Consider the following 26,676-nt stretch of genomic DNA (forward strand, 5'->3'; position numbering starts at 1 on the left):
AGGCCAAGGCCTTCGGACCTAATATGTAATTATGCTAAAAGCTACCCTATACACACTTGTGTGAATAAGAGATCAAAAATGTCAGAAAAAGATCACCTATGTTTTTTTTAATGATTACAGTGGGTCTCCTGGACTTCAGCTTAATATAAAAGGTTTGCGAGCATAGCGATCAAAAAAATTCTTTCAAAATGCTAGATGATGTTTGAATTGTAGGTTTTCCAAAATATATACTCGCTTTTTTAAGACTGGTGTGTTGGGTGCACCCCTAAACCAGATAGTGTATACATAGTAAACCAGGGTGTAGGAGTTTTTTTGTTTTTTTTTTTTTGTTTTTTTTTGGATGGCCAGGGTTGAGGAGATTGCTCCTGCAAAATGTTGGCATTTTAAACGCTAAATCCTGCAATCTGCTGAGGTTTAAGAGAAAGAAATTTCTGTCATCAAGTATTTTGAGTTTTTGTTTTGTTTTGGTTTTTTTGCCAGAAGAAAAGTTTGCATTTTAACTGATTGTTTTATTATAAAGAGTTAAAAATTGTAATACTGTCATTTCGTTTATTTGTCTGTTTGAGAACTGTTTTCAATAATATGGTCATTTTATTGAGACCTTTGTAAACTTTATGAGACTGGTACGGGGGTCCTCCCCGGAAAATTTTAATTAAATCATATTATGTCTAATTATCCTTGGGAAAAACAAAAAAGATATTTTTGAGCAGGAACTATTTAAAGCTGCTAGACCATCGATGATTGTTTCAAAAGTCAAATGCAGAATTCTAGTGAGCTTTTAGGATGAATATTATTTGTATAGAAAGAAACATTTATACTCTCAAAAGGTGATGCTTCCCTCCCTGCTCTTATGCCTATGTACATACATTGAAATAATGCAGTCAAAACTACACCTTACAGCTTTAATAATTTCAAGTAATCCTACAGTCTTCTTCGTATTGTTAAATATTCAAACGTTGATGGAATGCTGTTCATCCTTAATAATGAAGACAGAGTGTTATGTTATGACAACTATATACAAATATATATAAGTCAACCTTGTAATTATAAAATATTTAATCTAAAAGCAATTCAAAAGCAAAGAATATGGCTTTCGGAGTAATGGAAATATTGTTTTAAAAAGTCTGACCTGGAGCCAGAATTTTTTCAGTGATTTGGGAGTCAGACATTTTTTATTATGTTGAAGCAAGAATATTCTTTTAAGGAAATTCAATGTCAATTAAAAAGAAAGAAAGAAAAAAAAGGAAAAAAAATCAAATGGTCAGCCCTTAACTTTATCAAATAACGACTGAGATATAACAGTTTTTGTAGCCTGTTTAGGAGAGGTTATGAAATGAGCAGCATCCCTCGCCCTTTACCCTAGCACCCACTAAACCGTGAATCTTATTATTACAGTCCCCCGGAGGACAGGCCATAAAACAATACTGGGTCCTGGTCAGGGGAGACTTTTTAAAGCCGCAAAATGACACTGTTGTAGGTAAGAAAATCTATACAATGATAGCAAACTTGAATTCGGGTCCGCTCGTGCGAGATAATGAAACGTGCAACGTTCCTCATGCACCCCATCTCCCATCTCCTGTGCACCTCCAGCCACCTCACAGGCTTAAGCGGAACTTTATTATACAGATACATTGAATGGACGCTATGATCCCAGAGGACCAGAAAATATAACAACACTGAGTCCAGAACCTATGTGTCCCAGAGTGGATAAACACAACATACCCACTGTAATCAAATCATTACACATACATTGTATTATCATCAACTCTAGGCCGAACGAATAAGGCGTGACTGAATTGCTTGCCTTTGACAGCTGTTTGGTTTGTTCTAGCCTTGTTGGAGGTCAAATTATTTTAATAAGGCCAGTCCGGCTTAATTTATACAATAATAGCAAGCCATTCATAAGTGTTCTAATATGTTACGTGTTCTCTATAAATGAGTGCCTTCATATCTTTTAAATACATATTGCGTCAAAATGATAATTAAGGATCAAAGTTTGAATTATTATATTAACAATGAGCGTTAAATCTGTTTGTAATTTCATGAGAAAAATACTTTATTCCAATACCAAATACCGCGCCAATGTTTACAGCGCGTGTCTAAAGTAGTTAGTTCTCTCATGAACACACGAAAAAGCTGATCTTCTTTATTCTATATTAAACTGAGAAACTCTCAATGGCTGCAGCACACACCAGGAGCCATTTGATAAGTCTGAAATTTACGTTTCATGAAGAACATTGTCATCAAAAGAAAAGTGGGAGTCATGTATGATGTCAAACACACTGTTAAATCATGTTACCATGAAAAATTCTGTAATGCTATAATGCTACCTAAATAGATCTGCCTTGCGATTTCAGCAAATGATTGCAGAGAAAATAAGAAAGCACTACTGAACAACAACAATAAAACAAAATATATTTGAATCCGCCATTTTGCGAGTACCAATTTATTTTAGCGCTAGTGTCTGCCTAAATAATAAATTTCTACATATAATTTAAAACACGTAAGGTTAATTGCAGTAATAGATATTATGTTTAATTAACTGAGGATAAAGTTGAAGCCACTTTCTCTTCAAATTTGCTTTTAAAATCATGTTTATTTATTTGTTTCCGACTGATTATTATCATTCATATAATGGGCTAATAAACCGCCAAAAGGCCAACGTCATGTTTTGACGTCATTGAAGTAGAAACAACAAAAAATCAAAATGGTGGCGACCGTAAACAAATGTTGGATCCAAATGTTCTGGAAAACAAACAGAAGTTTAGTCATTTAGGTAAGTCTTTGGAACTTTGTTTTAACTATTTTCCGGACTAAATGAATGTGCGTGCGTAATGAGAAAGTGGCAGCCCCACTAACTCACTCACTGAACTGTGCTTTCGTCCACTTTTTCCGTAAGTTTTTTCCTGAATTCTGTTTTATATTTAGCCTAGAATCTATTATTACTTTTTCATCATAACTTACATATTATACCAAATTTCGGGTAGCCGACATAGGGCCTACAGTTGCTTACAGTAAACGCCGGTGCGCTCAAATTTTCTTTTAACCATATTGTATAGTTGACATCTTTCACAGTGAAACTACTAAAAAGTGTTCAAAATACATTGATTAGTTTTGAATTTATCATTTAACAGGATCTATTTCGCTGTTTTAAAACTTTGATTTTTCCTTTCGACGGAATATCTCAGTTATCACAAAAACAGCATTTCCCTGTAGTAAACATTGAAAGAAAAACTATGGTTTTTCAAATCCTGTTGCGTATGCGGTGTTTTGGTTTGCTGGCACGAACTATGGCAATACCTAATAGCAATAATTATAATAATGATATTATGTAGGTTTACTTACTGTTGAGCGGTCTTTTGCCACACGCAAATCAAAACATCTTATTAAACAACAGGGCATCATTGTTTTAAAAGTTGTAAAGCCACAATAAAAAAGACTTTTATCACACAATTTCTTGTACAGAATGCTTTGATTAATGATAGATATGTTATCAATTATATCTTACCTGAGATCTTAATTTTGATCCGTCCGCAAGCATTCTCAACAAATATAAAAGTTGTTTCTTACATTTGAAAATGTCTTTCTTTCATTTTATCTGTCAAAAGAGATCTTTTTAAATCGTTAGTGTATATTTTTCTCCGACACGAATGGTATTTATAACAAATATAAGGGACGCGGCTCTTTTTCATTCATGTTGCTGTTAGTGATATACGGGAAATTATCAAATAATCATTATAAAAGTGATACGATAAAACATTAGTTGATTTCGAGGAAGTTACCTAATAAGACTGGGTCATAAAGTTACTGAAGCATATATGTTGTTTATGATGTGAAGGACGCGCTCGGACAAACATATCACGCGGCGGGACTGTGTCTTAATTCAAAATAGATACATCACACAATACCTAACATTGTAAATAAATTCTATAAGAACATCATTTGGAACTTCGATGGAAATTTCATTTTAAAATGATGTTTACATTGAATAAAAGAATCTAAATTCGTAAAACCTGCATCGTGTCAAGGACTTGAATTACTATTGGTATTTATTTAGGAAATACCTAATATATCGCCATCTCATGTTTATATTCTGGATCATTTTTATATTCTTAATATAATTGAAAATATAGCGAAAGCAGAATTCAACAACCTTCAGTTAAATGCATAAAAGAATAATTAAAATAAAACTTGAATTCCACAAAAATAGAGATCATGGCCTAACAACAGATAAAGAATGTGAGTGTAGAACACCCTACCTCCCCTCCCCGGACTCCCACCCCGTTAAATTTGACCGCTGCCGTCCTAACCCGTACCTAACATCTTTGATATTGTCAAAATAAAAAATTCAAATTTAAATAATCAACAGAAATAAAAATAACAAATTTAATAAGATGATATTTTTTTTATTTGTATACATACTGTCAATCGATCGCCATTTGGGTATAATTGGATAAAAAAATCAAAGGGGTGGGGAGGGTAGGGGTAGAGGGATATTGTTTCTGCCGTTGTCAAATTTTGCATGAGGGACTTTGTACATTGGGGTGGGGTTGGGGAGTGGTTACACCAGATGAGAATAATCTGCTACCCCGTCGAAAATCCCATTTTGAAAATTAAATCCATAAACGAAAATGAAATGTCTACTTCAAGTACTTGATTAAACTTTTCATTTTTAAGTTCGACTTTTGGTGATATTATCGCGTAAGCTAACTGCAACAGGTTGTAGGTTCTTTCTGGTCATGTTATGAAATGTCTAAAAACATAATGTTTTAAATTGATGGATTATATCATTTTCCCCATTTTTCTTTAATCAAAATTTGTTCAAATGAATTTTCATCATGAATCCCTTTCTAACAATTATAAACCGCATTAGTCAAAGCAAGGCAGTTTTAGATCCGCAAAAGGATTACATAATTATATTTTTCTTTGTCCTGCACTGGTAATTTATCAAAATTCAGACTCATAGTGACAAAATTGATTAAAATATGTTAAGACTTTAACGTAGTCATGTCTTTTTCCCTGCGTAGAATGCGCATGCGCGATATTTTACTTCTACTTTTACTAAGAAATATTCATCTAGGTATACATACACTAAAAAGGAAAATTGCGCGAAAAAAAATGTAGTCGTATATTGGCAGATTCTAATAGTCCTCAGTCTTTTTCTGTAGAAATATTTTCCTTATTTTCCTTGCAATTTTTGCTGAAATCACATGACAGATCTATGCTTGACAAGTAGTAGCGTTTTCATAATGAAATATTTGTCATGGAAACTAGATCATACATTACCACTACAATTTGGAGTCTCATTTTTTAGCTGACTTTGCATTGTGTGTTTGACTGAAAATATCTTTCTTGCATAAAACATGACCCCTATTTTTCTTTTGATTTTTATTCAGCACTGACAATATCCTTCAAGAAAATGTAAGTTAGAGACATTTAAAATGTCTTTATGTGTGCTGGAACCATAGGAAATATGTCAATTTTATACAGAATAAAGACGAACAATTATTTAGTGTGTTGTAACCTCTATTAGAGGTTTTCGTATATGTATAACAGAAGTCTATTTCTTAACATTTCATGACTAAAGATATATAGTACTTTAGATCAATCAATGACACAAAAATAATCCTAATTTGCATTTATTTATATACCTGTATGACACAAGTTAAAAGGAAAAATGTTTAAAACTTAGTGATAAGTCATTTCATTGTGATGACAATTTTCATGATGAATACTGAAGAGTGATGATAGTCACTGAAGCTGGTTTTAGAACACACGGAATAAATTAAATCGGAGATATAATGTTGTTTAACTTCACTGCAGCTTAATCTTGCAGCAGGATTCCCATGTGGTAGTTTGTTCCCAATGCTTTCGTTGCAGACCATTATTAAATCCCCTTTGTGTACATGTAAACAATGCAAACAACTTCGAATAATCAATTTGACTGTTCAGTTCAACTAAAATCATTAGCCAATGCACAGTTACGATGACCAGTAATCATATATCTGTATCAAATCAATCACCCATACGACTGTCATGTCATAACCACCATTCATACTGTGATTAAAAAGCGACTTAAATGTTACCAAAATTACTTTAACTGAAATTTAGAAAGAAGATATTACAGAACCATGTTTATATAAATTGAACGATACAAAGCGGAATAATTTCCCGAGGGCGGAGCCCAAGTGAATATTTTCACGTGGCGTATAACCAATTTAGAAAGGATAGGTATACATGTATAAAAACATGTTTCTCAATTTATTTATTCTAATATATCTTTTATTTAAACAAGAAGATGAAATATGGAATCACTATTTTATGGCGCATGTATCGTTCCAAATATTGTAGGCCAGCACAATGAGTTTAAATAGGGTTTAAATACGGAAGGTAACAAGTCCAGCGGAACTTAGAAGTGCGTAGACGTCCATGCGCTTAAGGACTAGTGTATTATTTGCTCTGTTACATCATTCCATTTCGAAGCGTCTTTTATATATTTTTATACCTATATAAATTCTGTAAAAAATCGGTTTGTATTTCACAATTAAATATGAATAGGAAGAAAAATTTCCGTATTGTACCTTTTAAATTCCGTATTGTACCTTCCGTATTGTATGCTGCCGGACTTCTTTCATTAATATGCATGACCTGACACAGTTCTATAATAGCGCACATAAAAACTTCACTTAGTCCATTTTAATATCGATAAAGATTGACGATTTCTTTCAATAAGAAAACAGCAAACAAAACGTAGAGGTATATAATAAAACGGTCATTATAACAGTAGCTACATCTGGGATTTTGTATTCGGCTCTCGTGGATTTTGCAAGGTCGGATCACGCCTCGTGAGATCCGATCTGGCAAAAATCCACTCGAGCCAAATACAGCATCCCAGATCGAGCTACTGTTATAATAGCCCTTTTTTTATTTTCGTGTTTAAGTATATTTCCTTTCTATTTGTTCACAAGTTCTCTTCATCATGCAATTACAATGAAAGCTGCCCGATATCACTTGCCTGATATTTGTTTTGTTATCATGTCAATGACGTAATCACAAAATTGACCCCGCCCATATTAGACTAGTTTTTGTATATATTCCATTTAAAATTCAGTTGTTTTTTTTACAGAGTCCAGTTTTAATGTTTCTATTATCTCTACTACAAGGTTGGGAACCCACGTGACTTATGGGTACGGCTACTTTTTACTAAATATAGTAACCGTGTCACTCGATTCAGGTAGGTTTTTGTGTGGAGAGATTTTCTTCAAATTAGACGCATTAACCCCAAGAAAGAAAGCAATTGCCTTGAATCTCAGTCACTAAGATAGTAATCTTATTGTGTTTTTTTTCGAAATCTGTGCTAATCTGATTCCGTGAAATGAAAAATGGCAATTAAGTGCACGTTTTTTCTTCTTCTAAAGTTTACACCCGTCACAAGACACGTACATTTATACACATGTTTCAATTAACAATAAAAGGAACATGCAGTTCATATTTTGGCTATCATCAAGTTCTTCGGAAATGCTGACTTTTTTTTTTTAAAGTCAACATTTGAAGATGAACAGAAAATGTCCTGCTGAAAATACCATTTAAAAATTCTTTCGCGTTTTGTTAATCATATTAAGAATTTGAGTTTGTACATACATGTACTTATTTCCATGGTTCAAAATAGATATGACGCATGAAAGATAATTCTATCAAAGAGTTCATTTTAGCATATTATATAAATTCCTTTTTTAAAAATATTTACCTACAGAACCGCAAATAAAACCAGTTAAAAAGCTTGTAGTAACACCAAGAGGTGTTCTCGCTTGAGACACTCTTACAAGTATAGACAGAATAGATTTATGTGAGAATGATTAGAATATTAATATATATCGAAATACATGTATGGAAATCATCAACATTTCTAATATGGAGCTCAACAATTATTATTGTACTCACCCCAGCGCCTGAAAGGAACTATTTTGAACCCCACAGAATAATGACCTCCGCCGTCGTAACTTTATAGAAAAAAATGACTCCACGGTCAACATTTTATATTCAACGAATAATCAAGGCCTTCGAGTGGTTTGTCGTCTAATTCATTACGGTTCAGAGTTCAGATTCGCAGGAATTTAAACCCTAGGGTGTTAGCCCGAGAACCCTAGGGTGTTAGCCCGAGTTGTTTAATATCTAAGCATCTGAACCATCCACAACTTTGAGCGTAAAATATTCGAGAACCGCAACATCAGGCCTACTTATATCGACTCCCACCACACAGTTTCAGAGGAGATGTCGTTTGAAGAAAAGTGTGGACGGACGGACGGTGAGTTAGCACAATTCTACAAAATGAATACAAAACAGCGAGGAACATATAAACCGCGATATTTTATAATAGTTGTTTGAAACAGCAAGGAACATTGTGACTCCGGTGGCCGGTAGCGTCCATGGTTTGACTCGAGGGACAGAAAAAAAATTCAGTTTTTGCAGTTTCAGTAGAAATTCTAAAAAAAGTTGAGGGTAAAAATTAATTCGCCACTTCTTGATTCGCGACTTTTTATGAGAGACGTCGTTAGGCATAAAAACTCGAGGCTGAAATGTTGAAACTCGACTCGATCGGCTACCTAAAATAAGAATATATTTGCCTGGCTTATTCTACTATGTAGGTCACAAGCAGCTAAATAGTTTTGCCTATATATTCTATATAAAATTGACATTCTTTAAAGAGCTATCAAACATAGCTTGACCCATTTCAGAAAACAAATCATTACCTCATTTTAAAGAGTTATGATAAAACTGATATAAAATGAAGAGAAAAGTAGGGGTCATGTATCTTCTAAGAGAGATTTCTCTTGTCACATTTGCTTACTGTAAAATCACATCAAAATCACACTGCTGTGACCTGGAAGTACTACTCATACTAAAATTGAGCTTCACTTCACCAAATACAACCTGCTGTCCCATCTTTCCTACCAAAATGTCAAAAATACATCCACAATGAAATTTAAACAGAAACTAACTTTAATTTAGACCTCTGTTGCCATGCCAAGTGAAAAATTAGTGTTCAAAAACCTGTCCGCCATTACGCGACTAGACCAGAAGGCTCCCACGCTGGTTCCTTTACTATAGTTAGGCCTGTAGACGGATAATGTCGCGGTTTCGTCTGTAATTCGCGCCTTTTTACGACAGAAAAACTCGAGAGTTTCTCTCTGCCGCGATATTTTATACAATTTTGACATAAAATCTCGCGGATTTGAAAGTTTCCCGCGCCGGACATTTTATAAACTGACGGTAACATTTCTCGCGGCTTTAAAATGGCCGCAACCGGCCACCATAGTTCCCTTTAAACATAAAACTGTCACTATTTCATGGACGCTACCGGCCACAATATGGAACAGTTTCTTATGTAGGGTTTATGTAGCACATAATTTAAATCAGTACTATTTCGTCCTTAGTTCAGCAAATCGTGAATGTTACTCCAGTCACCATGAATGCCACTCAAGTCACCGTGACACAAACAAGATCAAAAATGTTTGTGTCTACATTAATGGATAGTCCTAAACGATATACACTGTATCTCTCGTTTGTGAATTCTTTGACATATACATTCTCTTTCCCTTATTAAAACATGGAATCGCTACGGGTTATTATGCTTGAGGTACAGAACGACTGTCATATTTTAGATGCCTTTCGGGATGGTGTAATTTATTACCATTATTGTGTCAGGCTGACCGAGCATTACGTTCTTTAAAGTTTTTACAGGTGCTTAAACCAAATGTATCATTTTACATAAAAACATTGAATCTTTACGGGTTAATGGAATCAAAATTCGATAAAAATGGCGTTAACTTGAGTAAACCCTAGATTTGCGGTATATATTATATTCGTGTCAAGTACAGTTGCAAATATTTTCCCCTTTAATTTGTTAAAATATGTCATTTTCTCTTATATTTTTGAAAGTAAGTCTTTTCAAAAATACTGAAGCAGACTCTTCATTTTACATTGAAAATTTATGATGTTTATTATCTAAGCAGAAGCACAAAACGTTTATTCTGCAAGCAACCATAAAATCATTTATTTTCGTTCCATTTACACGGGACTATATGCTTACTACAGGTTTTTCCTTATAAGGAAATTATACGGACTAATAGTATCGGCTTAGTACACGGCTACTAAACCCTAGCGCCACCACCAAAAAGTGGTGATAAGGAAAAGAGCTATCGACATTTCCGTGGTGCAGCTATCGCCGGTTTTTAATGTAAACAGGTGAGTAAAATTTATATTTTACGTTACATTTTCGTTGATATAAATTATTTAAAAAATCGGAGAATGTAGTGCCGCGAAAGAACATTTTCACTATAGGTTGACTGTAATTTCGTTAAGATATTATGTAAATCATGGTGTCAAGAGTTTTTCTCCTGATTCCGACGTTTGTAAATTTTGATATCTGTATTCATTCCAACTAGATTTTGATGCATAGACTATAAGATTCTTTCACTTGTTATAGGTGCAGATGGGAATTTCCGGCCTCGAGGGTAATAAAAATAAAATCAGTCGAACGGCTTTCTTTTTAGAACTATTTCTTATAGCAGCGTATTTAAACAAAGCGCGGGAAATCAACGTCCGAAAACAGGAAAGACGTCATGACGTTTCAAAGACAAATAACAATGTTTAGTTCCGGTTTTGTTTTATCAGTTCCAGCGTAACGTTATGAATTTTTGATAAAATAACGTGTTTTGAATCGAGAAATATACTATCAGGAACAAAGAGGAACTGTCAAGGTATTAGATTTTTATTCCGTTTTTCGAAATAAAATATAAATAACTACATAAATCTTCTACATATATGTAGTTCGTAATACGTCATTTAAAGCACGAGAGTCATCTTACACCCCGGGGTGTAAGATGGATTTTTCCAGCACCGGTAAAAATACCGGAAATCCCCGTCTGATATGCAAGAAACACAATATGAACACTGTCATGCACGCAACGGGTCGACTGTGTATGATACTCACACAGGCATGCATAAGTATTAATAAAATTTCCCTTAAAAGAACTACACCAGCATTTTTAAAAGTGGTGGCGCTTTCGCATCAGTGATGGCGCTATACAGTAGTGGTGGCGCTGTGGCAGACGGTTAGCGTCAGAACGTCTGACTACAAGTATGAGAAATAAGGTATGATTAAAGGGATTGTCTTTTACCTTAAAGAGAAGCATATGTGTATGACTAATTTTTTAATCACATTATAAACTTTTTATATATTCAAATATCATGCACACACTGTTTATCCGTTGCAGTTGGGAAGTCTCAAGAGAAAAGGGAAAAGTGGGCCTCCCCTAATAACTTAAAAATAGAACAAGGTCTTGCCAAGTCTTTTTCTTTGAAGGGATTAGTTCAAATGAACACAATTATCCCACTGAAGGCAAGTTCTACAACAAGAACACATACTCCTCCAAAATACCGTCACTCAAAAAAGGCTTCATTTGTTCACCGATCAATAAAGGTCATAAAAAATAAACTGAAATCACATTCCAGATAAAAATAAACTTTCACATCAACTAACACTTTAAGATATGAGACGATGCTTTGGAGAAAAAATATGAACGAAACGGAAGAATGTGACACATTTTGTATTAATTTGGTGCACATTAAGACTCTGTTATTAATTAGGCAGATAAGTCGATTGATTCCTTTCTATTACACAGTTTTGAATAGAAAAGGACTTTATTTGAATTTTATACAATAATTCTGTAATTATTGAAATAATAAACTCGTTTATATTGAGTTGTTAAAGTTAATGTGTTACCCTAGAATGAACGCAATCTAGTGACATATCTTGATTTAAATGTAAAAAATGAATAAATCCTAAGGGAGTTTGCAGTAGATATTGTTAAACGATACATTTCCTCGAGGGAATGGCCATAGGAAATAAACTGGTGGACACTTTTATTTCGAAAGCTTGGCTACGAGTTGTATTTTCTGTGTGTTTTATTGGAATTTTCGTTAATGAGAAATAAAACTGTTCAATTGTTGATCTTGTAGAGGATGTAATTAAACTCAGCAGTTGAACAGAAATCATACATAGGTTTTCAAGCCTCCGAACTGTATAGCGCTTATACTGTCCATGCGATTAGGCCACCACTTTAAATCAAGCGCGGAAGTACTGAAGGTCATTTTCTTGTCGGTCTGAGGAAGGGAAATTTTAGGTTCGATTCCCGCTAAACCGATGTTAAGATTAGGTCAAGTTGAGTCCGTGTCTCTAATCGATGGTAGGCAGAAAATGACGGACGTATGTGTACACTCTTTTTTGAGATAATATTCAGTTTCTCAGTAACCTATTTAACATAAGTTTTCAGAGAGGACATAGGTCGGCCCATTAGGAACCAAACGTTTTTTTTTTTTTTATTATTATTTCGTTTATCATGTAAGATAAACTGTTTTTTCGAGACTTATTATGTGTTTTGTATATATTACAAAATATATGCAAGTTTCTACTTTGTTTAGCCATTCTTGCGATTTAAGTGAATTTTAAATCCCTGATACAGAAGGGCGAAGGTTTAGCTCTTGAAATTACTAGGTTCATGTGGTAAAATGTTACTATTATTTTGTTCTAACTGGCTCGATTGATTTCAGGAAATAAGACGAAAATCAAGCTCTGTATATTTAAGAAGATATATCTCACAGTGTTTGTCTTGATAAATCATTGTTTGGAGTTTCAGATGCGAGGAAATATCACGAGGGCGTAGCCGAAAATTGATTTATATATATACGATCTGAAGAAAACATGATTTATTCAAGAAATCATAAATAGTATATTATTTCGATTTACACGTTAAGCATTTTTGTACATCCTTGACGACAGCCATTAATATTTGCCCGTTTTCAATGGTTTCTTTCCCGCGCGCGCTATGCGTCGACGCCATGACGTATAAATTGTGAGTCAGAAAGTGTTTGTTGTATGATATTCACTGCATTTCTGCCTTCTTTGTTTAATAGGAAAATGAATCGGATCGTGTTAGATCCTGCGATAAACAACGGTTGACGCGCGGACCGGTAAGAGAGCATAATGATGTCAATTATGACGTCATATTGCCGCCTGACGTCCGATACATTATTCCTCGCGTAAATGAAGTCCAGCATAATATTTATTAAAATATACCAATGAGCATGTCAGAATGAAAACAATCAAGGCCTTCTTGTTATTTATCGTCTAATTTACCACGGTTCATCGTTCAGATGCTTCAGTATTTAACCACTCGGGCCCTCGTGGTTCAATTCCTACGCATCTGAACTCTGAGCCGTGGTAAATCAGACGATAAACCACTCGAAGGCCTTGATTATTTGTTAATTAAATTTTATTCTTTAGTTTATATATTGTGGAAGAAATGTAGGTAGGTTTTCCTTCTGTCCTATGGCTATTTTTGAATGCAGAGAGCAAGGCCATAAATTTTCAGTTTTGGAGCGTAATTTCTATCCGATTGAATCCTTTTACTTGAGGCTCCCCAGAAAAAATGTTATCGACAGTTTTTTTTGTATTTTGTAATGGTTACGCAATACTTTGAGGTTTCTTTTATCAAAATGTTTGGTATAATGAATTCCCTGCGATCGCTTTGCGCAGTGGTTATCACAGAAATTTGTCTCTGCTTGAGCTTGAGGAAATAACATAAATTATACCAAATTAACCCCCCCCCCCCCCAAAAAAAAAACACCCAAAAACACGACACGCCAAAAGTTGTTTAAAAATGCAATACAGTGCAAAAACAACGTTAGTAACTTCAAGACTGTATCAAGTTAATGCAATTATTAAACACTACCATTACGGGTCCACTATCTTGATATAAACTGAAATACAGTTGAAAACGGGTGTTTTAACCCCCCCCCCCCCCCACCCCCGCTTGAAAAGCACTTTTTACAATATTACTTTAATGTTTCTAAAACGAAATTGTTTAGCATAAAAACTGCAAAAATAGCACAAAGAAACTGTCGTTAAATCAAATAATATTATAGTTTCTATTTTCTTGCATACCAGACGGGGATTTCCGGTGCTGGATTGAGTTACCTTCATTATGTAATATTTTTTAATGTTATCTGAAGGGATAACAGAGAGATGCATGACATAATTTTTTAAAGAATCACGTAGAAATTATAGTATTCTACGTATTTTGGACAGCTATACATTTATATGCCATACATGTTAATTATTACTGTTTTGCGGAAATATTAGGACTATTTCGGGGGCGATTGTTTACTAGTTGCATGTAGATATAAGGTATTAAGAGAATCTGAACCGTATTGTTCACTCTGGGGCTCTAAAATCGCCCCAAAATTACTGGCATATTTCTTTTAAGGGAAGTTTCATTACTGCTAATGTTTGCCTGCTTGTGCAAGTATCATACATATTTGGACCATCTGCATGCGTGATAATGTTTTTAAGTGCGTCTATGCATCAAATTACGGCTCGAATACAGACAGAATGATATCAAAATGTACAATTGCGCGAATCAGGAGAAAAGCTCTTGACATCACAATTTTTATAATATTTCAATGAAATTACAGTCATCCTGCAGTAAAGGTGTTCTTACATGGCACTACATTCTCCGATTTTTGAAATAATTTTTAAGACAGAATGTAAACATTTACAATTTGAAACTGATGATAGCTGCATCACGGAAATCTCTATCACCACTTTTTCGTGGTGGCGCTAGGGTTTAGTAGCCGTGTAGTATATAAGCCGTTACGCACGAGTTTTTATCATACGATATCTAAACAGGCATTAGTACAGCTTTAATCTTTTATGTTCATGTCACTAGTTTTTTTTTTTTTGTATTCAGAGAAGTTTTACGTTGCAAGTGTATGAGAGACACCCATACTGAAGGCGGAGGTCCAGCTCGTTTTTCTTCACTTTCAAACAAGGAAGGACTGATTCAAGTAAATCCCAAGGGAGGGGATTCAGCGAAAATAAGCGTTTTTTTGTGTGTTTGTTTATAGCGACTAACCCACACATCGTGCTGTAAGATCGTAAAATATCCAAACTTTTCCTATGTACACCCTTATGTCGCATATTTGATGATATAACAATGTAATCTTCATCCATTCTGTTGAAAATCGTTGTCTTTCTAATAAATGTAAAATAAAGAATTCGTCTGCTATTTCTAATAAGACTTTCCCAATTTATAAAGAAAACGGGATTCCGTTCAGCTAGCACCTTGCAACCATTACGTGTCGGTGTGAAAAAATACAGTTATGTAGAGTAATGTGGCAAAATGACGCGCAATGTAGCAAAGTGGGGCATAATGTTACGTATAATTCTAACATGACTCGGTTTGATTTCCATTTAAACAAAGAAGGACCTAAGCTCTGTATATTCTGTGGTAAACAACGGTTGACGCGCGGACCGGTAAGAGAGCATTATGACGTCAATTATGGCGTCAAATTGCCGCATGACGTCCGATACATCACTCATCGGGAAAATGAAGTCCAGCATAATATTTATTAAAACATTTCAATTAGCATGTTAGAATGAGAACGTCAAGGCCTTCTTGTGGTTTATCTCTAATTTAACATGGTTCATCGTTCAGATGCTTCAGTATCACTCGGGATAGTGTCCTTGTGGTTCAATTCCTACGCATCTGAACTCTGAACAGTGCTATATTAGACGACAAACAACTCGAAGACCTTGATTATTTGATAATTCTTTCATGGCTCTATTTGATTGCCAGTAAAACAATGAAGTAGATCAAACAACTGCGATAAACAACGGTTGCCGCGCGGACCGGTAAGAGAGCATCGGCTATGACGTCAAATTGCCGTATGACGTCCGGTTCATTACTACTCGGAAAAATGAAGTCAAGCATAGTTTTAATCAAAATATTTCAATGAACATCTAAGGATGAAAACAACGAACGTCTTCATGTGATTTGTCTTCTAATTTACCACGGTTCATCGTTAAGATGCGTAGTTCTTGTACCAGGCTGGGATTTTAAGTGATTTCACCGGTGCTGGAAAACTCCATCTTACACTCCGGGGTGTAAAATGACTGTGCTGTAAATGACGTGTAACGAACTACATCTGTATAGTAGATTTGTGCAGTAATTATTATGTTTTACGCAAAACGGGATAAAAATCATCCGTGATAGTTTCTCTTTGTTCCTTATAACATATTTCTCGATTCAAAAACGTCATTTAATGGAGAAAAAAACGTTACGTTCCAATTTAGAAGATAAAACAAGATTGGAACTATTACGTTGTTTTCGCCTTTGTAACGTCATGACGTACTTCCTGTTGACGGACGTAAAGTTCCCGCGCTTTGTTAATACGCTGCTATAAGAAAAAAAATGCTATAAGAAAAAAATTTGTTTGAATTAAATTTTACTATCATTTGTTGAATATGGTATACAAGAAAAAGATTCAATCACTGGTGGCAGGTGCAGATGGAAATATCCGGCTGTAGGGTAACTGTTTAAGCGGCATAGCGGCACAGCCTCGTTACCGCCAAAACAGTTACCATCGTACCAGATTATAAGGATCTTACATGCCTGCCTGTGTAAGACGGGGTTTTCCCTACCCGAGGGACAGTGTGGAATGGAAAACCGAGCGTTAGCGAGGTTTTTTATCCATGCTGTCCCGAGGGTAGGGAAAACAGCTGTCTTACACAGGCAGACATGTTAGATCATTTTTCTTGCCTATCATGTTCAAAATAGATCGTGGAGACAAATAGGTTTGGGTATTTCCTGACATTATTTATAAAATTTATGACGTCACAATGGTACCAGTACTATGTGACGTCACCTTAGTGCACGCTATTTTAGACAAGGTTTTTCCCTAGGGAAAGACAGGAATATCTATCCCCGGCGCGTGCTCGGATAAATGTATACTTTCCCCGCTAGGTAGGCAAGAATATAAGGATCTTACATGCCTGCCTGTGTAAGACGGGGTTTTCCCTACCCGAGGGACAGTGTGGAATGGAAAACCGAGCGTTAGCGAGGTTTTTTATCCATGCTGTCCCGAGGGTAGGGAAAACAGCTGTCTTACACAGGCAGACATGTTAAATCATTTTTCTTGCCTATCATGTTCAAAATAGATCGTGGAGACAAATAGGTTTGGGTATTTCCTGACATTATTTATAAAATTTATGACGTCACAATGGTACCAGTACTATGTGACGTCACCTTAGTGCACGCTATTTTAGACAAGGTTTTTCCCTAGGGAAAGACAGGAATATCTATCCCCGGCGCGTGCTCGGATAAATGTATACTTTCCCGCTAGGTAGGCAAGAATATAAGGATCTTACATGCCTGCTGTGTAAGACGGGGTTTTCCCTACCCGAGGGACAGTGTGGAATGGAAACCGAGCGTTAGCGAGGTTTTTTATCCATGCTGTCCCGAGGGTTCGGAAAACAGCTGTCTTACACAGGCAGACATGTTAAATCATTTTTCTTGCCTATCATGTTCAAAATAGATCGTGGAGACAAATAGGTTTGGGTATTTCCTGACATTATTTATAAAGTTTATGACGTCACAATGGTACCAGTACTATGTGACGTCACCTTAGTGCACGCTATTTTAGACAAGGTTTTTCCCTAGGGAAAGACAGGAATATCTATCCCCGGCGCGTGCTCGGATAAATGTATACTTTCCCCGCTAGGTAGGCAAGAATATAAGGATCTTACATGCCTGCCTGTGTAAGACGGGGTTTTCCCTACCCGAGGGACAGTGTGGAATGGAAAACCGAGCGTTAGCGAGGTTTTTTATCCATGCTGTCCCGAGGGTAGGGAAAACAGCTGTCTTACACAGGCAGACATGTTAGATCATTTTTCTTGCCTTTCATGTTCAAAATAGATCGTTGAGACAAATAGGTTTTTGGTATTTCCTTACATTATTTATAAAGTTTATGACGTCACAGTGGTACCAGAGCTATGTGACGTCACCTTAGTGCACGCTATTTTAGACAACGTTTTTCCCTAGGGAAAGACAGGAATATCTATCACCGGCGCGTGCTTGGATAAATGTATACTTTCCCCGATAGGTAGGCAAGAATATAAGGATCTTACATGCCTGCCTGTGTAAGACGGGGTTTTCCCTACCCGAGGGACAGTGTGGAATGGAAAACCGAGCGTTAGCGAGGTTTTTTATCCATGCTGTCCCGAGGGTAGGGAAAACAGCTGTCTTACACAGGCAGACATGTTAGATCATTTTTCTTGCCTTTCATGTTCAAAATAGATCGTTGAGACAAATAGGTTTTTGGTATTTCCTTACATTATTTATAAAGTTTATGACGTCACAGTGGTACCAGAGCTATGTGACGTCACCTTAGTGCACGCTATTTTAGACAACGTTTTTCCCTAGGGAAAGACAGGAATATCTATCACCGGCGCGTGCTTGGATAAATGTATACTTTCCCCGCTAGGTAGGCAAGAATATAAGGATCTTACATGCCTGCCTGTGTAAGACGGCGTTTTCCCTACCCGAGGGACAGTGTGGAATGGAAAACCGAGCGTTAGCGAGGTTTTTGATCCATGCTGTCCCGAGGGTAGGGAAAACAGCTGTCTTACACAGGCAGACATGTTAGATCATTTTTCTTGCCTATCATGTTCAAAATAGATCGTGGAGACAAATAGGTTTTGGTATTTCCCGACATTATTTATAAAGTTTATGACGTCACAATGGTACCAGTACTATGTGACGTCACCTTAGTGCACGCTATTTTAGACAAGGTTTTTCCCTAGGGAAAGACAGGAATATCTATCCCTGGCGCGTGCTCGGATAAATGTATACTTTCCCCGCTAGGTAGGCAAGAAATTCCCATCTGCACCTATCACCAGTGAAAGAACCTTATAATATTTAACTACTCGGTCTTACGCCCTATGATTCAATTCATGTGCATCTGAACTCTCAAACGTGATAAATATGGAGACAAACCACTCGAGGGTTTTGATTTATTAAGCAAAGGATAACCCCTTAACTTTTAGACACAGTGAAAATAATAACGAAACGCTTTCTAAATTTTTTTAATTGATTGCTCAAATTATACCAAAGAAATAAGCGCAGCACTTTATGATTATGAATAATGAGTATTAACTAATTACTTATTTAAGAAATAATATATCTCATCCAGTGATTTGTCGTTGAATAAATCATTGTTTGGAGTTCAGATGCGAAGGAATTATATCACGAGGGCGTAGCCCGAATGATAAAATAATACGCATCTGAACGACAAACAATGATTTATTCAAGAGCAAATCACTTAATGAGATATATTATTTCGATTCTAACACGTTACCAAGGATTTTTAAGTACACCTTTGACGACATTCATTAAATATTTGCCCGTTTTTAATCGGTTTCTTTTCCAGCGCGCCGCTATGACGTTTGACGCCATGACGTAATAATTGTGACGTCAGTGATTTGTTGTGTGATAATTCACTGTTTTCTGCCTTCTTTGTTTAATAGGAAAATGAATCGGATCATGTTAGAATAAGTATTAATAATTTCCCATTAGTAAATAAGCGCGCTTAAAATTGCCTTATTATCTAGAAGTCGGTACGTCGCACCGACACATGATAGGTCATATGGCGACTTCCAGCTTTAATGGTGGAGGAAGACCCCAGGTGCCCCTCCGTGCATTATTTCATCACGAGCGGGCACCTGGGTAGAACCACCGACCTTCCGTAAGCCAGCTGGATGGCTTCCTCACGCCCCGAGTGAGGCTCGAACCCACATCGATGAGGGGCAAGTGATTTGAAGTCAGCGACCTTAACCAATCGGCCACGGAGACCCCCGACTCAAGTTTACTAGTTGAATACTAGAATTATAAAACTCTAATTACAGTTACGTCAAATTACGTTTGAATAACGTTTGCAACGTCACACCAATAATATTACTTAGAGGATATTACATGAGTGTCTTTTCATATTGAATTTATTAAACGAGTTGAATAAAATAATAAAATGCGAGGCTCTGTCGAGCATTTTATCAATTTTATTCAACGAGTTTAATAAATTCAATGTGGAAAGTCACAAATGTAATATTCTTTTTATCACATGTTAGCTTTTCTTGTCGAAACATCAAAAATTCTACTTTCTTTAGCTATATAAACAAGTCAATTTGACCAACGTCTCCTATACTATAAACGACGTCTTGCGGCAGAATTCAGTTCGAGCGAAAATTAGTGCGAATTATTCAGCAAAGCGAATAACTGATTCTGTATGTGTATAAATTAATCAAAACATTTATGCAATGTGACATTTCGTTTAAAACATGTTAATAAGTAAAATATTTCATGAAATTTGAAAGCGCTATTTCTTGATGCGTATACATGGCGCTAAATATCACGTTGACGTGACGTCAACATAACATCGTTGTGATGATTAAAGCATTGTCAGTCATATTAGAATATACATTCTAACACGATCCGATTCATTTTCCTATTAAATGAAGAAGGCTGGAAACAGTGAATTATTAAATAACAATTCACTGTTCTGACGTCACGATTATTACGTCACAGCGTCAAACGGCGTAGCGGCGCGCTGGAAAAGAAACCGATTGAAAACGGCCAAATATTTAATGAATGCCGACAAGGATGTACTTCAAAATCCTTGGTAACATGTTAGAATCGAAATAATATATCTCATTTAGTGATTTGCTCTTGAATAAATCACTGTTTGTCGTTCAGATGCGTAGATTTATATCACTCGGGCTGCGCCCTCGTGATATAATTCCTTCGCATCTGAACTCCAAACAGTGATTTATTCAGCGACAAATCACCGATGAGATATATTATTTAAGAAATAATATATCTCATCCAGTGATTTGTCGTTGAATAAATCATTGTTTTGAGTTCAGATGCGAAGGAATTGCCCTCGTGATATAATTATACGCATCTGAACGACAAACAGTGATTTATTCAAGAGCAAATCACTAAATGAGATATATTATTTCGATTCTAACACGTTACCAAGGATTTTTAAGTACCTAAATCCTTGACGACATTCATTAAATATTTGCCCGTTTTCAATCGTTTTTTTTCCAGCGCGACGCTATGCCGTTTGGCGCCATGACGTAATAATTGTGACGTCACAACAGTGATTTGTTGTATAATAATTCACTGTTTTCTGCCTTCTTTGTTTAATAGGAAAATGAATCGGATCGTGTTAGAATTCTTAAATAAACGACGTCGACGTCAATGCTTTATTACACTAGTGTATTATCATTTTTATGCAATGGCTTTATTACACTCCCGCGATGTCAAACATGTGATGAAAAAAAAAGAGAAGAAATTAACAACTTTCAATATAACTAGCAATTTTCAAAGAAAATAAAACGAATCGGATTTTGAACATGGACCGGTAGGATATTTTAACTACATCGTCTGCAAATGGGAGCATCAGTTGACTGGTGGCCTCAATTTCTGCGCATGCGCACAGTAACTGGAATTCCCCAGCACAAAGAAAAAAATCTGAACCGGGACAATGAGAGGGTCGCAATGGGGTTATTGACCATGTATTCTAAGGTAACGACGTATGTTAACCTTTGTGACAAATAAGATGTTTGGCATGTTTCAAAAACGCTTCTTTTCCATCTTCGGGTTTAGTAATATGTAATCCGCAGAGCGCGCTTAGCCAAAGAGTCTCCTCAGTTTGGAAAGAATGACTTTAACGTCAGATTTTGATTGGCCAGCTTGTAATGACAACGGTTTTTGCGATCAGTTGTTCAGTCAAGTGTGATTTACCAGTTCTATGTGTCTCTTCTCAAGAGAAGGAACAATCACAAGACACACTGTCACTGTTTAAGCCAAAAACTAAAACCATGATGTATGGCACTGCTCCAAAACTTTGGAACTCTCTTCCCGTCAAGATCAGGGAAGCTCACACGCTAGCTACTTTCAAAAGCCTGCTCAAAACCCACTTCTTTGTACAACATTTCGTTAAATGACCGACGCATTGTTTTTCTTTTCATAAAACAGCGTAAAACAGTATTTTATCATAGGGTCACTTAAATACTTTTAAATATGTATGAATGGTTGTCTTATTTTATCTATATACATGTTTCTTGCATACCAGACGGGGATTTCCGGTATTTTTACCGGTGCTGGAAAAGATGACTCTCGTGCTGTAAATGACGTATTACGAACTACATATATGTAGAAGATTTATGTAGTAATATATATTTTATTTAAAAAACGGAATAAAAATTCAGTACCTTGACAGTTCCTATTGGTTCCTGATAGTATATTTCTTGATTCAAATCACGTTATTTTATCAAAAATTCATAACGTTACGCTGGAACTGATAAAACAAAACCGGAACTAAACATTGTTCTTTGTTTTGAAACGTCATAACGTCTTTCCTGTTTACGGGCGTTGGTTTCCCGCGCTTTGTGTAAATACACTGCTATAAGAAATAGTTCTAAAAAGAAAGCCGTTCGAATGATTTTATTTTTATTATTATTTCTTGAAATCGGTATGCAAGAAAAAGATTCTGTCACTGGTTATAATTGCAGATGGAAATATCCGGCTCTCGGGTAACTGTTTAGGCAGTAACTCGACACGGAGCCTCGTTACCGCCTAAACAGTTACCCTCGAGGCCGGATATTCCCATCTGCACATACAACCAGTGAAAGAATCTTATAATTTTACATTCATGTAGAGACTTACCCTAAGCCTTCTTTACACAAGGGAAACAATCTGTTTATATATAGTGAAATTGTTGAGAGAACACCGTTTGTTAATCCCAAGGTTAGAGAACACCAATTGTTTTCCCATAGACTTACATTATAGCATTATGGCGAGTACGGCCTTCCATAAATCGAAACATGTATATCTAGTTACATGTTTTTCAAGACCTATCTTAGTTCTACCAAAAAATCGGACGAAAAACATATGAATAGTGATACTTTATTTAAGTAATTTTCGTGTGAATGAGATGGCCCCCTGTTTACATCGTTGGCATGGCAGGAGAAATCCGTTTGATAAAACTTTTTTTTTCAATACACATAAAATGTAGCAAATTTTGTCAAAATGTATAATAAGATACTGTAAATGCAGTAAAAAAATATCAGTTTTGAAAAAAATAATCACTTCTCTGGTTTGTTTACATGACTGACCAATCAGAACGCACACTATTCCCAGGTTTACACTTACCTCATTCCCAGTAAGTTCCCTGTACTTTTTTTAATTTGTGGTCTCTGACCCCAATCCTGTCCATGTAATAGCAGTGCAAAGGAAAAGTAACGTATCTATGTTAAAAGCTATGCATGATATAGAGACTTACCCTAAGCTTTCTTTACGCAAGGGAAACAATCTAATTATATAGTGAAATTGTTGAGTGAACACCGTTTCTTAATCCTAATCCTGCCCATGTTATATCAGTGCAAAGGAAAAGTAACCTATCTATGATAAATGCCATGTATGATTACACAGTTATGCATCTAACAGTCTTGAAATTGATTTCTTCGATTTTCTCATATTTCTAGATATTTTTCCCATACTTTGACGCATATATATGGGTAGTTGAGATTGTTCTCTTTCCAGCAGTAGCCTTTTCAACATATTTCACCTTGTGAAATTCTGTGGGTTTTGACTTTTAAAAAAAAAATCGTCTGTTTGTTGACAAATTTCAACACAAAAAATGTCCTGCTTTCCCAAGGGCAATCAATTATTTGATCTCTACATAGTTTTGTATTCAGGTTGCTAATCCATGTGGCAAGTATGCATGCTTTTTTCATGATTAGAGGTAAAAAGTGGGTAGTTTGCATGAGGTACTAGGTCAATTGTCACATAAGCCTATCATAAAGTCTTTGCAGAGTTGTCTCCATTTTTTCCAAATATTTCATCCGGGATCATTTTTATTTCAGCTCAAATAACTCTTTTTCAGGAAATGATATTTTAATAATTTTTTTCAGTCCTTGTATTCTGATGCAGTTAACTTCACATACATATAATATAGATAGCTCCTACTTGAAATTTGTATTTTCAGTTACAATGCCTACATGATAACACAGTCATGCATCTAACAGTCCTGAAATTGATTTCTTTGATTTTCTATTTCTAGATATTTTCTCCATACTTTGACGCATATATATGGGTAGTAGAGATTGTTCTCTTTCCAGCAGTAGCCTTTTCAACATATATTACCCTGTGAAATTCTGTGGGTTTTGACATTTTCAAAAAATTGTCTGTTTGTTGACAAATTTCACCACAGAAAGTGTTTGATCTTTACATAGTTTTCTATTAAGATTGCTAATCCATGTGGCAATTATGCATGCCTTTTCCCTGCCTAGAGGTAACAAGTGCATAGTTTGCATGAGGTTCTAGGTCAATAGCCACCTAAGCCTAACATAAAGTCTTGGCGGAGTTGTCTCCATTTTTTTCCAAATATTTTTTAGCTCAAATAGCTCTTTTTCAGAAAATGATGTTTTGATACTTTTTTCAGTCTACACACTTTGATGCAGTTAACTACACATATATCTAAAATAGATAGCTCCTACTTGAAGTTTGTATTTTTAGTTACACTGCCTAATTCATGGTTTTCGTTACTGTGGAATGCATCGTTTTGCATGCGTATTTTTTGTATCGTTTGCAATTTATTCTGTTAAGCACTTTTGAACGTGTACATGTGCATGAAAAGAGTGCTATATAACTGTGGTATAATAATAATTCAACTGATGTTTAACGTAAGTTTCGCGTGGCGCTCGTAAATAGTAAACGAGAGAATTAGTTGGACAAAGATTTCGAAAAACAGTAAGATTACTGATTTAGCAACTAAAGTCGAGGTAAAGTGCTTTCCTTCTTGTTTATTTGCGCCTAGTTTAAAAAAAATCCGCTCAGTATTAAAACAGTTAAGATCAGAGACTTTAGTAAAAATAGCTGTCGACTGTACCCACAAATCACGTGGGTTCACCACCGAGAACTAGTAATTTTCTTTACTCTGCCTGCCTCCATTTTTAGCTCATCTGTCACGTAGTAACAAGGTGAGCTTTTGTGATCGCCGTTTGTCCGCCGTCCGTCGTCCGTCCTCGTCCGTCCACAATTTCTTGTGACAAGATAGAGACCACATTTTGCAATTGATTTTAATCAAACATGCACACAACATGTATTGGCATAATATCACGGTTCCTTTCGAAAACTGGCCAGATCCCATCATGGTTCCCAGAGTTATGGTCCATTAAAGGGCCAAAATCTGCTATTTTGGCTTGTGAACACGATGGAGACCACATTTTGCAATGGATTTGAATCAAACTTGTACACAACTTGAATTGGCATAATATCTTGGTTCCTTTCGCAACATTTTATATCATTGCTGTATTACATACAACCATAACAGTTATCAAGCGCATTGTCATAATAAAACTGAAAAATTATGAAAAACATTTGATGTTTGTTTTCTGTTGTGGGCTTATCAATTGGACTTGCGGTTCTTGTTCTTATAATGTAAGTAGGTTTTATGTTTTTTAGGCTGAACTGAATACAGCACTAGATATAATGTACCGACTGTTCTTTTATTTCATATTATAACATTCTCTGTGCAAAAGAAATCATTTACCGCCAGTTGCACCTTAAATTATACTTAATAACACATCTTCTTGAAATATGTGCTAACTTTTCATGCAAAAAAAAACGGCTTTCTTTTTACCGCGGAATACAATGAAATTTCAGATTATTTCCGACTAAATATTTGTATTTGTACATGTATATGCACTGGCTTATTTGTACCTTGTCTCGCAATTGTACAATCTCCTAAGTAGGTAACTTGAAAATTACCACATATATTCACGTGATACAGACAACTATTATAAAGACAACTTTTATAAAGACTACTATTAAATGTAATGATTTGTAAATACAACAATGAAAATATGTTTCAGAAATAGTACACCGTTTTAATAATAGGACGTTTGCGTAACGTCAGAAAGCGGGGAAATGCGCAACGTCAAACGCCGCCCATAGCGCCATTTGAGACTTTATCATTCTTTTGCGACTTCGTAGCTCGAAAACGAAGTCGGTAGTCAAGGACTTTTTATCGTTATTTTGCTGAGAAATGCCTTTAAAATAATTGTGTATTTTTGAAAAAAAATATTTATGGACCAATAAATGCATGCTCCCAATTTATACAAGAAACATCACTTCCGTAGAGGTCAAGGCTTTGGAATAACACATGCTAGGATTTATGGCTACAACATAATTAATCGGAAAGGGTCAGACTCAAACTTATCACTTTACAAACTCGTGTTCAGTCAATGCCGCTGTTATTATTATTATACCAGATTTGTTGAGCGCCCTTTTCATATGTAATATACGTTCAAAGGCGCTTTACAATTAAACATGTGACACATCGCAGATATGTAGGAAAATAACAAAACATGACATATGCAATCACAAAACTGAAACTGAACAATTTGATTAAACGCCTTTTTTATAAATGATGTTGGCTAACATTTATCTGGTAGAAGTGTATTTCATTGATCAAACGATTTTCTTATGATTTTTTATGTCAGAAAAATGCACGAGAAAAGTGGGGTAGGGTAAAATTTATGACAATACTGCGAAAACGAAGTCGGTGACCTGCGATTTTTGTTTGCTCATTTTCAGTAAAATGAATTTATAAGATATTAGTCTTTTTAACAAATATATAGGCCAGTTTTTGCACACTACTTAGTAATTCCGCACGAAAACAATTAATTCATAGAAAGATTTTGGCATTATT

The 26,676-nt window shown here is 35.6% G+C and overlaps 1 protein-coding gene across 1 annotated transcript in view; it reads left to right on the plus strand.

The window, feature by feature from the left end:
• The first annotated feature begins 2,687 nt into the window (after window positions 1-2,687).
• LOC123559594 (uncharacterized) overlaps window positions 2,688-26,676 on the plus strand; it is an 80,688-nt gene continuing 56,699 nt past the window's right edge. Inside the window, exon 1 of the mRNA XM_053516832.1 lies at window positions 2,688-2,776. The gene's annotated coding sequence lies outside the window, so the exon portion shown is untranslated. The remainder of the gene's footprint in view (window positions 2,777-26,676) is intronic.

Source organism: Mercenaria mercenaria, chromosome 10 (assembly GCF_021730395.1).
Source record: "Mercenaria mercenaria strain notata chromosome 10, MADL_Memer_1, whole genome shotgun sequence".
In the NCBI taxonomy this organism is placed as follows: domain Eukaryota; kingdom Metazoa; phylum Mollusca; class Bivalvia; order Venerida; family Veneridae; genus Mercenaria; species Mercenaria mercenaria.